Source organism: Opisthocomus hoazin, chromosome 1, assembly GCF_030867145.1.
Source record: "Opisthocomus hoazin isolate bOpiHoa1 chromosome 1, bOpiHoa1.hap1, whole genome shotgun sequence".
Lineage (NCBI taxonomy): Eukaryota > Metazoa > Chordata > Aves > Opisthocomiformes > Opisthocomidae > Opisthocomus > Opisthocomus hoazin.
Genome location: NC_134414.1, coordinates 105,486,081 through 105,500,128, shown reverse-complemented (window position 1 = coordinate 105,500,128; position 14,048 = coordinate 105,486,081).

Genomic DNA, 14,048 nt, shown 5'->3' with positions numbered 1-14,048 from the left:
TGTGGCATCAAGTCATCAGGGGCAAACACCACCAACTTCAGCAGTTGTAGCACACACTTTTTTCTCACTTATAAAGGGCAAAGAGGCAAACGGGAACATCACGACACCAGCTTTTCCCCTTTCTTGCCAGCCTAATTTCAAGACCACAACAGCAAATCCCACCACTGCATGTGTGCTTCATGGAAAAATGGTACTTCATGTGTCTGTTTGCAGAGAGAATAGTCATGCTCATAAAGCAGGTGGATAGCCAGATTTATTTGGATTGGAGTAGAACAGAAGATAAAAAAAAAACATGGTTAATAAACTCAAGTTCAATCCCTTTATCTTCAACTGTTAAATTTCAGGCTCCTTTGTCTTCACTGCCATTTTAGCTTTACTTCAAATTGAATCTGTCTGCAGCACAGGCATAATGTTAGTCTGGCATACCCATGCAGTACACTGAAGCAAAAGCACTATTGTATTATAAATTCATGCCCTGGTTGATTTTTTAACTGCTTTTCAGTACAAATTAACCCTGAAACATCAACAGGCCCACAGCAATGCAGGTTATTTTTGCCATAACACCTGCATACAACATGCCTGTGGGAAACACCCAAGCCACAACGAAAGGTCCACTAAAAAAATTAGAAACACAAACTTGAAAAACCGATGTTTTGTAAGCCACAGCAAAACAGTTGAATCTGCTGTGGGTGAAGACAGATCTGCCAAAAAAAGATATGACTGCATGGCCATGACTTAGCCAACAGAAGCCATAAAAGGTCTAAACATCAAGAAAAAGCTCTCCTCTTCAGGAATATTAGTTAATTAAAATCCAGACCAGGACAGTGGAGCAGTGGTCCTCACTACACCTGCTCTGCAACTGACATTTTGTCCATCTAGTCTCAGCGTGGATTTCTCTTTTTCTCTCACATGCAAAATGAATCACAGGTCAGCACGAACACCGTCAGATGCCCCCAAACATCCCAATTTCTGACTGCTCTTTTTTAATGTTAACACAATGCTTTTGCATAGTAAGCTCAGCTACTTTTCCCAGCTCCTGCTGAAGGTGAGGCTTTTTTCTTAGTCCACTAGTTACTGTGTACACGGCCAGCTTTGACGGACAGGGCTCTGACTGGCACGCACTGGTCTCTCCACAGCCTGCCCCAGGTTAAATACATGCTGCCTCTCAGCTGCCACGGGTCCAAGCCCAGCTTATCATTTAATACATAAGCTTGAATGGATGAGTCATAAGCCGGCATGCTTTTCTGCTATGTGAATAGTAACTTCTGGTGCAGGAGCAAACAACTTCTCAGACAACTGCAGATAGACTGAGTAGAGCCCTTCACATCTTAAGCATACCCATAAAGAAATGCACACTCATGCTGAAATCCCATGTGAGATGGACTGAGGGCATGGTGTAACTCAAAGCCTTCTTGCTCTCTTCGAGGAGAAGGGAGAAGAAAATAAAAGATCTCAGACCTGTTCATGTACCTTTCTGCTCTCACATGCATATATTTCTCAATGCTGATACCCATAAATGTAAAATTTCCCCTTACTAGAGTGACTGTAATTAAACTAAAGTAGATCCTTGCTGTTTTGAGAAGACAAGAAAGCTCTAAGATAAAGAGGCTCCTAAATAACGCTACTTAGACAAACTTTACTTGTTGTTTTGGGGGGGACAGCAAAGCTCTAAGAAAGAGAGACTCCTAAATGTATATTGTGATTGTATTTAACCTGAAATGACAGGGTGTTTGGCACACACATTTGGAGGAGAGATCCCCTGTGTGCCCAGCACCGTAATAAAGAACACCTGCTTCATAGTCTTCTGACTATTGAGTCTTCATCTCCGGCTTTTCATGGCATCAATGCACTTGCTCATCTTTTGCAGCCTTGGGTTGCCTTTCCCTTCTTTATCCATGATCTCAGCTTTGAAAGTCGTAAAAACTTTTTCCCTCTTAAAATTCCCCATTGTTTAAATTGTCCCTCCCAAACATGGTGTCTGTAAACAGATGGCAAAATAAGTTTGGATGAGGCTGTGTAGAGTAAAATTACCTGTTTGTTGCACAGCCAAAGTCTACCAGAGGATCCCCATGAAAAATCAGTTCTAAGCTGAAATGCCTTGCCATGGTCCAGCCCATGCTTGCATGGCAGGAGGGTTAGCCAGTGACTTGACCACGCTCTGTCACATGACACCGCGACTCGGGGCGAGCGGACGTGGCGATGGGTGACAACCCGGACCAAAAAGGAATGGGGCGGGATACGGGAGGACCCCAGCATGGCCATGGGGTGGGAGAAGGGTGTTGTGCCTGCCCTGTGCACGGTGTTGTGCCCCCCACAAGTGAGAGGGGGCCTGGATAAAACCTGGCTCTGCCCGCTCTCCCATCCAGCTGGCTGTGGGGCTGCTGCCTCCCCCTCTTTCACTCAGGGATGGGGGAAATCCCAGTTTCCCTGCTGAGATAACTTGGAGCTGGAACAGGACGTTCCCAAAGATGGAGAAAGAGAAAGAAGCAAATTAAGAGTCAAGTGAAACCAAACCAAACATGAACAAAAATAGTCTTACGCTTGTCTGATATGCCATAAATCCTGTTCTTCAGTGAGGGGTGGGTATTTTGCAAGTCTGGACTGTCTGTGAAGAACTTTTACAATCAGATCTGGATGCCAGGCTTGCTCACATGGCATCCATCTAGAGGAAACCCCTTGATAAGTAGGTCACTGATGTTCGAGCCTGGAGCCCCGCCACAAGGAAGGAGCCCAAAAGCACGTCACTGAGCTTTGCAGCGTGCAGGCAGTCACTGGCCTGGGTCACGCAGCGGCACCCACATGGTGACCTGACTACCTGACACCAAGCTGAGGGCCAAGCTGTAATTTAGAGAAGGCTAGTGATTTTCTATCAGCTCCAGCAAGCTGAAGGTGTTGAACTCATGAGCTCACACAGCTTGGCGTCATCTAGCTAAGTTGACAGCCCCAAATTAATGAATTCATGGCAAACAAAGCTGAAGAAATAGCAGGGTAGCACCTTACTTTGCAGGGGGGATGAGGTCAAGGCAGAGGCCCTGAGCACGGTCAGACTTCAAGGGGAGCACATGTGGGCAGCTGAAGAAGCGTTCTCGATTTCCACTTCTTTTGGTTGCAGGGGAGAAAGCGCCTTTTTCTCAAAGAGCACCTGCAAGCGAGGTTTTGCTCCCTACCTTCTCACTGCAGTGATGGTCACGTTTTGGACCACCAAGTACTAGGATCAAACTCACAGGGAAGACTGAAATACAACAAAGGAGATGGAGCAGGAGAACGCAACAAGAGGAGACCCAGCAGATGGGCAGAAAATAAGCTACATGATCCTGAAAGGGAAGAAACCAGGAAGTTTAGAGATCTTCCTCTGCTTGATGGCCAACAAATGTGTTGCTGGGATCAGGTAGGATAATCCTGCTCTATTTCTGCCAGATGTGGCTGTTCACATTCTCAAGTTCAGTGCACCTCCTTTAAGCAAGCTCAAAACAAATTCTCACATTTCCCCCACGCCGCTTTTACACGCACACTCCATTCCGTGTTTCCCCAGGGGCGTTTTCCACTGGATCTGTTCTGTTGTAGAGGCAACACTTAGTTGTCAAAAAGGTCCAAAACAAACAAACAAAATAGCCCAAACAGCATGGATGCAGTTCATGTAGTTCAACTGTAGTGCAATGCAGTTTGTTGACCGCTCTATCACTCCCTGTCATTACTGGTAAATTATTCAATCTGTTATCAAGGAAAATGCTTTAAATACGCAATCATCTATTGTTTCTCTTGTGTTCTAAAAGTGTGTGGTCATGTCAAATGTTTCCTAAAGCTTTTCATTTTATCTGCCCAGTTGTACATAGACACCAGCATGTAAACAAATACCAGATACACACAACTACAATAATATAACAGATTCAATCCACTTCTGACCCTTCTATTTCATCTTCAAGGAAAGAGAAGAGGAAAAAAACCTTGCTCCACCTCCACTGTACACACACGATCCCATCACTACCAGCCTGCTGTGCTCCTATTCAAGTGGGGATTTTCCTGTGCTCCTATTCAAGTGGGGATTTTCCTGACCTCCGTGGATCTGGCATGCTTTTTGGCACATATTTACTGAGCCCACAGAGTGGCGTTTGTGACCAAATGGAACTTATATGCTTCAAGGTGTGAGTTTGTGACTGAGAAAGTTTGCAAGGGAATTACTTGTAGAGCTGCATCACTAAACCAGAAGGTAAGAGGTGCGACTATCTTGGATCTGAACGTCTGTGGCAATATCAGCCCACAACAGAGAGCACGCACAGTGAGCAAAGTCAATCATCTGGGAGTTTGCTACTTGTGACACACGTGGAATAAACGCAGTGTCCTCTGCTCTCGCCACCGTGTTCTCCACACTGGAGACCAGCATACATGGCTGGGAGTAAAACCAGGTTTCTACGGTTGCAGGAGGACAGAGTAGGTGGCATTAGACCCTCTTTGTGTTCAGGTTGGTTTTTACCCTCCCTGCCTGCTTTGAGCTGGTGTAAACAGCCCAAGAAAGATGTCCTCCTAAATAACAGGCATTTCTATCATGTGGGAGAGGCTCCCAAACACTCCACCATTTGAAATCATCACCTTGCTTGGAAAGGTTAATAGGATGGGCTGATTTCCAAGTGGGAAGCTTTGTCCATAAGTGGGTTAGTGAGAGGGTGGGGAGGAGACCAGCCCTAACAAAAACACAAATTCACTTACCCAGCAGTTGTAACTGGGCAAGGTCACTCACAGTATGCAAAAGGTAAAGCCCAGCATAACAGATATTTATTTAATATGGGTAAGTGGACCAGGCCACTTGTCTCCAGCAAGGATCTGTTGCCCAGGCATGGTGCTGTTGGGCAACCCGCAGCATGGGAAGTCCAAGACAGGACAGGTCTTTATACCAAGGAGTAGGGGCAGGAGTGAGAGCGCCCGCCAAACAGGAACATGAAGGGGCAAATGCCAGGGCTCAATTTTGTGTGATTTATGTCTGATGTGAATACAGTCACCCCGTCTACCTCCATTCCATAACTTAATGTGCTTCCCCCGCCCCAAGATATCTTCCTCCTCCCCCCTTTTATTCTTTCTCATTCAGCTGCATCAGGTTGCACGTATCAGAGCATATAGGATGGGGAAGCACTGCCATGACCTCTCTGCAAGTCACTCGCAAGGGACAAACACAAGGAGAAAAAAAATCAGTTCTTGGAGAACAAGAACTGAAACTTTTCTTTTCTGACATGGACTAGCTTGGCTGCTCGCACTATATATAAAATGAAACATTAAATGTCTTTCTCTCTTTTGACAAACACTGCTGCACATGTCTGCTCAGATCTATTTCAGGCATCAGCACTTATTCGAGGCAAATCACAGCTCTGTGTAGGTGTGTCAGGGATGATTCAGCAGAGAGCCACGCATGGCTGAAAATGTACCATGCCTATGGAAAACAGAAATGTCATATACCCCTTTCTAGCCAGATTACAGAAATCTCCCTTTCCGTGCTTACATTAACACATAAGGTGGTTCTGCTCTTTGCTGTAACGAGCTGCTCCTTCCATTGGTGCAGAGGGTCAATCATGCAGTCTGTATTATGCAGAAAGCACCACACAACAGCATGAAAATACTGATGTCTATGTAGGTTGTATTACTGTCATTGGACAGCATTGAATTTTTCCACAGCTAAGAAAGGGATCAAAGCAGTTTGGTGACATAGACATGACACCCAATGTTTCCTTAGGTGTATATACATATTTGCATAAATAACGTTTAATAGTAATAGGAAAATATACTTAAGTAATGCCTTTTATACTAGGAAACCAATCTATGAGTTTGATTAATCTGTTCGATTTTTACATCTTGGTTATTAAACCAAATTAACTCCTACTGTTACACACAGTTCTTGCATGAGACTTATCACACACCCCCACATACATACAAATATTTACTCTCAAGAAGAGCTGACCTCTGTTAATGCACAAATATTCTGTACTACTCCAATTTAGATGTAAAATGTCACATTTTAAAAGAAGAGTGTTGGCAGAACATACTGAAAACAGCCATTATGTCCATGAAAACATCTCATTATCCAAACTGGAGTTCTGTTTAAAAGTGTGCTGTTTATTTAAAGCTCAAGTTCTAAAAATATATTCCCCATTTCTCATTCTGTTCAGATAAATACTCCATTACTTAACTTCTTTATGGCACTAAAATGAACACTGATATGTTTTGTTGTTTGGGGTTTTTTTAAAAAGAAGTGTTGTAATGACAACCAAAGATTTAGTAGCCAATTTAATTGCTGAAGTTGACCTCCTAGGAAGTGATGTTGGAGAAAGAGAGACTTTTAGCAGGGCAGTGATTTAATACATTGAATTTACTGCAAGATAAATAAGCAAGAGTAACACTATTTTCAAATCTCTCTACTTGTGCCTATGTGAGGTCTCCACGAGGAGTATCATTAAATGGATCAAGAGGCATGCAGCTGGCTTGTCACAGGGCACTCCAATAGAAACATGCTCCCCCAGTTCAGTCCTCCTTAGGAGATGCTGAGGGCTGATGCTTGCAGTTTTTGGATGGAGTTGCAAGAGAAAGTTGTTTTTGCCATTAATTTCATGGGGTCCAGATGTGAGGAGACGAGAAGCAGCATCCTTGCCACACTGGAGATCTGACAGAGGCTTCCAGCTGACAAAAAGCCTAAAAGCACACAGTGATGTTTCCAGCATTTCAGGTCTAACATATCAGGAACTCTGCCAAACAGCTCCACAGGTCTGCTGGTCGAACTGGCAGGGAAGCTACTGCTGCCTTATCTGCCAGATCCTTTTCTGGAGGACTGATAGCATGACATCCCTTTTTAAGGGTTATAAAACGGTTTCGCCTCCGACTTAGATACTGACCTGCTGTAGCTATTTATCTGTGTGTACTAAAGACATAGCAGCTTCCACGGAGAAATCGCAGGACTCAGGGTCAAATATACATATGCCAGTCTGGGCTCCAGAGTAGAGCATCCCCAGAAGCAGAGAGGTGTTTGAAGCCCATGGTATGGCTTATACCTAAATGTGATGACAACATCTCTGCACAAATATGTCTACTATGGAATTGTGGGTTTTTTTCAGATCCACTTTAAAATAAAGATGGGCAAAACCAAACGAAAAAACCCAACAAAACCATTTGCCCTCAGCCTCACATTCAGGAAGTGAAATTGCCACCTTAGGGCAACAGCAGCAGCACAAAAGATTACCTGTTATTCATTACTGTTATCGTTGTTGATAACAACACAAGCCGATCCTACCAGAGCCCCCTTGGACAGCTGGCACTGAAGGAGCCATGGAGCCCGGCCGGTGGCTCTGGTGCACACGTGTGCAGAAGATGATGCATCAGAAGGGCCATTGCTGGCCACGTTGCTGGCTGCTGGAAGAAGCAGCAAGTGAGCACAAACCTTCTCCAGGACGCCCTTCCCCTCACTTAAAATTCCAGATTAATGAGCACTTCACACAGAAGGGAAAATTTTCAACTCTGACTCACAAGATTATTATTTTTTGTTTATAAGACACACCTACTAATTTTACTTTGGATGCAGGCATACATCGTGAACCACAGGCACATGACAAACTTTGGAAACACTAGCATTGCACATAACACAACTGATTAATCAATCACACTTTTCCTCAGTGCTCTCGGAGACAGACCCTTAGCATGCCATTAGACTGTTACTCAAAGCTGGACAGAGACCACTCATGCAAGTTTTCTAGCAGCTCTTCAACCGATGCAGAACCTGCTGTGAACCTGTGAGCAGGCGCTACCCTCAGCCAGAGCACGTGAGCACCTCTCACATCAGTGGGAGTCCCACAGCAGACGGGAGCAGTCAGTGGACCTAGGACTCTAGAAACTGCAAAAATAAATCCCAACTGACATTTTGTGCCTAGCTTTTCATCCAGCAGGGTCACAGAGCACTCTGCAAGCTGACTCAAGACCAGAGAAATCCCATAACACACAGCCCCGTACCATGGGAGTGGCCGCCTCCTGGATCCATGCTTTGCAGAGACAAATCTTCCTTCCAATGCTCTGGCAGAGGAGAAGGACCCTCAAGTGGGTGTGAAGGTTCGTGCTGCCAGAGTGTAACTGAGGATCAGGCTTGACAGCCTCTAATCCACACAGCCACCCTGCGCAGCAGTGCAGAACCAGAGGAGAAGGCTGTCCAACTGAAATAACAGGGATTCAGGCAACCAGAAGGTTTGGAAGCAACAACACGACCAGCTGGACTGAGGAGAGGACTAATGCTAGCAGACCTGCCAGCTCCAAGACACCTTAAAAAACTATACAGTAATAACAAAAATATCATGACCCACAGCTCAAATCTTGAGTTTTCTAAAACTTAATACTGTTTGGTGAACTTTGTTTATTAACTATGCAGGCATACTCGGGTGATCAGTTTGGGCTTTCTCCCACGAATACAAGGTCTAGAAGCAGGCTGTGATGTGTTGTAGAGAGCAGAAGCTCCTGTGTGGTCAATCATCTGCCTGAGCTTCTGGCATGCAAGACCAGCTACACCGTAGCTCCCAGGATGATGATGAGCGCTGGCCTCCCCAGCCATAGGACTCCTGTGCAAAGCCGCTCCCAGACCCCTTCACAGCCTCACTCACCTGCGCTCCCACCAGCAGCTGCAGGGCAGACTACCACCTAGAGAACCGCTCTTCCTCCTCCTCCTCCTCCTTCTCCTTGTCCTGCCCCCTGCAGCACCGCAAGCCTCCCAGCCCTGCCCCGCTGCTGAGGGACCCATGGCAGCTGTACTGTCTCCCCACGACTGTTACTGCTCTGGCAGCAGCTCCCCACGTTTCCCGCTCATGAGCCAACTTCCAGGCTTGGCTTGCCCAGAGCACTGCTCTGTCTCCATCGCACAGAGCAGGCAGCCTCGCCGAGAAAGGCGGACCCAGGACGAAGGCCAAGGAAGCACACACAGCAGAACAACTGAATCCTTTTAAATTGGCAAACCTGCTGATTCAATGTTCATAGCAGGGTTTTGGCAGGTGGAAATTAGATTACCAAAGTGAATGAGAAAAAGTAGTGGAGGAGCACCACTGATGTGGGGCAATCCGAAGATGTTTAACGGAGAGCATTCAACAGGAGAAGCAACCCCAGTACAGGGCAGAGACCATGCAGGGCTGAAGAGTCTGGTGCATCACTCATGAAAGTCCCTGCTGAGATTACTCCTCTAGCGTGGCCAGGCCTTGGGACTGCCTTGCTCTTGGCATTGGCTGCTCTGTCAAGCCCAGAAAGCCCAAAGTAAAGAGGCAGCACAGCAGTGCACTCCGTCCAGGTGGTGAGCAGCCAGGCTGCAGGTTCCCAGCTCTGAGCATATGAAGGGATGCGAACTGCTTGACAAGGCCCCATCTAATCTCAGGAAGTGTGGGCTGGATGAGTGGTCAGTGAGGTGGATTGAGAACTGGCTGAATGGCAGAACTCAGAGGACTGTCATCAGTGGCGCTGAGTCCAGCTGGAGGCCTGTAACTAGTGGTGCTCCTCAGGGGCCAGTGATGGGCCCAGTCTTGTTTCACTTCTTCATCAGTGACCTGGATGAAGAGTTAGAGTGTACTCTCAGCAAGTTTGCTGATGATACTAAACTGGGAGGAGTGGTGGATACACTAGCAGGCTGTGCTGCCATTCAGCAAGACCTGGACAGGCTGGAGAGTTGGGCAGAGAGGAACCTGATGAAGTTCAACAAGGGCAAGTGCAGGGTCCTGTATCTGGGGAGAAACAACCCCATGCACCAGTACAATCTTGGGGCAGACCTGCTGGAGACCATCTCTGTGAAGAGGGACCTGGGAGTGCTGGTGGACGACAGGTTGACCATGAGCCAGCAGTGTGCCCTGGGTGCCAAGAAAGCTAACGGTATCCTGGGGTGCATTAAGAGGAGTGTGGCCAGCAGGTCGAAGGAGGTTCTCCACCCCCTCTACACTGCCCTAGTGAGGCCCCATCTGGAATGCTGCGTCCAGTTCTGGGCTCCCCAGTTCAAGAAAGACAAGGTACTACTGGAGAGAGTTCATCGGAGGGCTACGAGGATGATGAGGGGACTGGAGCATCTCTCCTATGAGGAAAGGTTGAAGGAGCTGGGCTTGTTTAGCCTGAAGAAGAGAAGGCTGAGAGGAGACCTAATAAATGCTTATAAATACCTTCAGGGTGGGTGTCAGGAGGATGGGGCCGGACTCTTTTCAGTGGTGCCCAGTGACAGGACAAGGGGCAACGGGCACAAACTGAAGCACAGGAAGTTCCGTCTGAACATGAGGAAGAACTTCTTCCCTCTGAGGGTGACGGAGCCGTGGAACAGGCTGCCCAGGGAGGTTGTTGATTCTCCTTCTCTGGAGATATTCAAGACCTGCCTGGACAAGGTCCTCTACAGCCTGCTGTAGTGACCTTGCTTCGGCAGGGGGGTTGGACTAGATGACCCACGGAGGTCCCTTCCAACCCCGAACATTCTGTGATTCTGTAATCTAACCACTGCATGCTTGATAGGGATTCTTGATACTAATCACAGGCTGGCTATACTTGGAATGGATGGTGGCTGCCTGCTTTCCCCAAATTCAAATTCCTGCTGGTGATCCAAGGAACTCCCTATTTTTTGTTCCTCTTGGTTTTCCAAACTCAGCCTGAAGAGAACAGGTCTCACTGTATTTTATTTCTGGAAGTTGGGGAGATTATTGAAGCCATCGTTCACTGGGAAGAAACAAATTCATCCAAATTATAGGTAGCCTTCCTCTCCCGAGAGGCCCGAGTAGAACAGAAATGCAAAAAATGCCTCACTGAGTATGTCCAAAAATAACAAACATATCCTAACCCGTCATTCACCCTTGTCCATTACGTGGCATCGTAACGGAGCAAATAATAGCATACCAGGGGAAGTAAAAACACCTCTGAACACCATTTAACACAGTGATTGGGTGTTCTTCTTATGAAATATGCTGGCCAAGCGGAGAAAAGTGGCAAGGTGGAGGCTGCTTGGAAACCCCAGGGGAGCAGAGCAACAGGGCCAGGCTCGGCCGACCTTGCTCCTGTTGTTGTAAAATAGGAGTGGTTTGTTGCGCACTGCGTAGGCAATTACAGTCACTTAGCCCTCATCTGCGTTCCACACAATGCTGCCAAGGAATAAATATAATTACCTCCTTGCCTAGAGCTGTTCCTCAGGTTAACCTCCCACCAGCCAGGCAGCCACCTCCCCAGTTAAAAAGATTAATATTTAACAGCGCTAAATCCAGCGATAAATCCAGGGTTCAGATCTCTGGAGCAAATCCCAGGTGGACCCCGTGCATGCCCAGCTTTTTTGTGGAGGACCAGCAGAACATCCCACACCCCAAACATTCTAACAGCACCAGCAACCAAGAAAAATGGGGCCAAAGCAAGAGCAAAGCATGACGATGGATAAAAAAGAAAGCTTCCTGAGACGCAACTAACCTATGTCTTCCACTCACGAAGACAGAGTTTTCCAGTTCACTTGGGATAGCTCTCTAACTCTTCCTAACTCTAGCCAGGACTGATGTATGGTAAGAGACCAGCTGGCAATGGCTGGGATAGAGATTGGGCAAACTGATAGGAACTTTCTATCCCAAGTTTCTTGTGCTGATGTAACTCAGTGCAAGACCACTGAAGCTGGTGGAGGCTACATCTATTTATATCACCTGAGGATCTGGCTGATGAATCACCGTATTGCTGTGGTTGGAAAATGCTGCCTCACTGGGAAAATCCCACTTTCAGTGACACAAAATCTGAATGGCAAGGGAAAGATCTCTCTTCCAGCTCCAAAGCAAACTTACTTAAAAGTAGGTGGGGCGATGTCCCCACAACAATGAGAACTCACACCAGTTTCTCAATGGCTGTTCAGCTCAATCGAGACTGTCAAAACATTTCTTATTAGGTCTTTCCTACTGGTGTTTCTTTTCTTCTGAGATACCCTCTGCCTCTCCTTCCTCCAGGCTCTTATCTCCTTGCACATGTTCTGCCTCACAAGAGAATAACCATAACAAACCATGATTTATGGCCAACTTGGAAAATGTAATGACGTCCAGGGTTCCATTTGAATTCCTTCATGTTTCCAAAGTTTAGACGCTGTCCTACGAGCTGCCAAAGCATTCAGAGCAGGAAGTCAGCAGAAAAAGAAAGATAAGGGGACTGCTGGAGCTAGGACAAATGCCCTACCCATATGTTTTGGTTTTTTGCCTTCCCGTGCTTTAAAACTGAAGAAGAAATTATCTTCCTCAGCTTCTTTTTCCCTTCTCCCCCTCCCCCCAAAAGACACCTTCAAACAGAATTGATTATGTTGATTATGATTTATCAAATTAGGCCAAGAGAAGAGAGGCATCTGGAGAGCCCAGACAGCTTGCATTTGATATAAACGATGTTTTTTGAAGTGATCATTAAATTCATGAGTGGCCTGGGAGTCCTGGCTACATCACGACTCCAACCAGGATGAAAACTCCCAGTGTTCTGGAACGCTTCACGCTTGAGAGGTGCAGTGGGGACCTGGTCCTGGCCGGGCTGGCTGCTCGGTGCTGCTCCAGCCCAGGGATCACCTCTGGCAGGGGTGCAGCTCACCAAAAACAGCAGAACCAGTTTGTATGGCACCGTCCATGCGAACGGGCCCCCGCGCAGGGGAAACCAGCCCTGCACACATTTTCCCCCCCTCCCCATGGGGACAGCTGACCTATGGGGCACCCACACTCCAGAGCTTGCCCGACTGCTGCCTCACCAGGCCAGAGGTCTTCTGCCTGGAGAAAGGGGTCACCCTTAGAGTACTCCAAGATGGGGGAAATTAAATGTCTTTTTTTGTCAACATTTTGCACTCATATATCAAAATTTCAACTCTGTACTCACCAGGAACTTCGTCTGGACCATTTTGCCAGTCTGGGGTGCTTGGATTTTTTTTAGGGGGTGGGGGTCTTCTCTGAGGACACAATATGTGGACATGTCCTTTTCCCAGAGCAAACCAGGTGATAACTTGACCTGAAGCAGTTAGGATATTGAGTGTGCTCATACTGAATCCAGCTACGTGTCCTGCAACCGGACCTGATACCATATGATCCAAAACTTTCCCCATCTAAGCTGCTCTTGCAGCCAGCACCAAGGCCACCCAGCCCTGAAGGTCTGCAAACCCAACGATGCTACAGCCTCTGCCTTCCCATGCCAGGAGCTCAGCAGGGCAGCAAACCCTGCTGCAGCAACGCCGAGGGCAGAGAGCCCTCAGGAGATCAAGACCATGTCAGGGCAGCGCATTGCTCAGACTAAAGGCATGTCTGCAGCAACAAGAAAAAATAATGGATCCCACAGGAAAGTACCTTGTGACTGAGGCTCAAGAACTTGTCTCAGGAGGCCAACACAGAGAACTATATAAGCATATTATTAGGTTGCACCTGCTGTCACATACTCCTTTCTGCCCTTGGCTAGCAACTTGCCGCTTTGCTCAATATAAAACAGACTACTAGAGATGTACAGACAGATGTAATTGGTTTCAAGAAGTTTTCCATGACCATTTCCATTCAAAAAGTTACTAGTTACAGAGTACTTTTTGGTACAAACAACATTTTTTTTTTTTGCAAATAAGATTGTTTGCAGAGAGATGAAAAGCATCACAAACATGCTCACAATTTGTGAATATGCATTCATAAACATATTTCTAGTAATGCTCATGCAGCCCTCCTCACAGCTCTCTTGTAGGCCTCATGAATCACACCCTACAAACAACACCACTCAAGCAACAGTCATGCTGAATAGCGCATGACTAACCCGCAAGTAGAAGTTTATTCACAAAGTGTATGCAAATAACACACACATCTGTAAGGAGCAGCACTTACTTCAGGATAATTTGCAAACAAGAAAAGGGGTTAAGTCTGTCACGCTGATTGCTTACAGAAAGTAGATCACTCAGCCTTAGTCATTTGCATCTCTTTCTGGACTGCAAATCCTACTGGCACCGAACACAGCAGGCCCTTTCATTTGTTTTCCTACTCCTCATCCTCCAGATGTTCAAGTCAAACTTGTTTTCTGCAGTATTTTTTTTTTATGACATCTCAGCCAGATAATGAAAC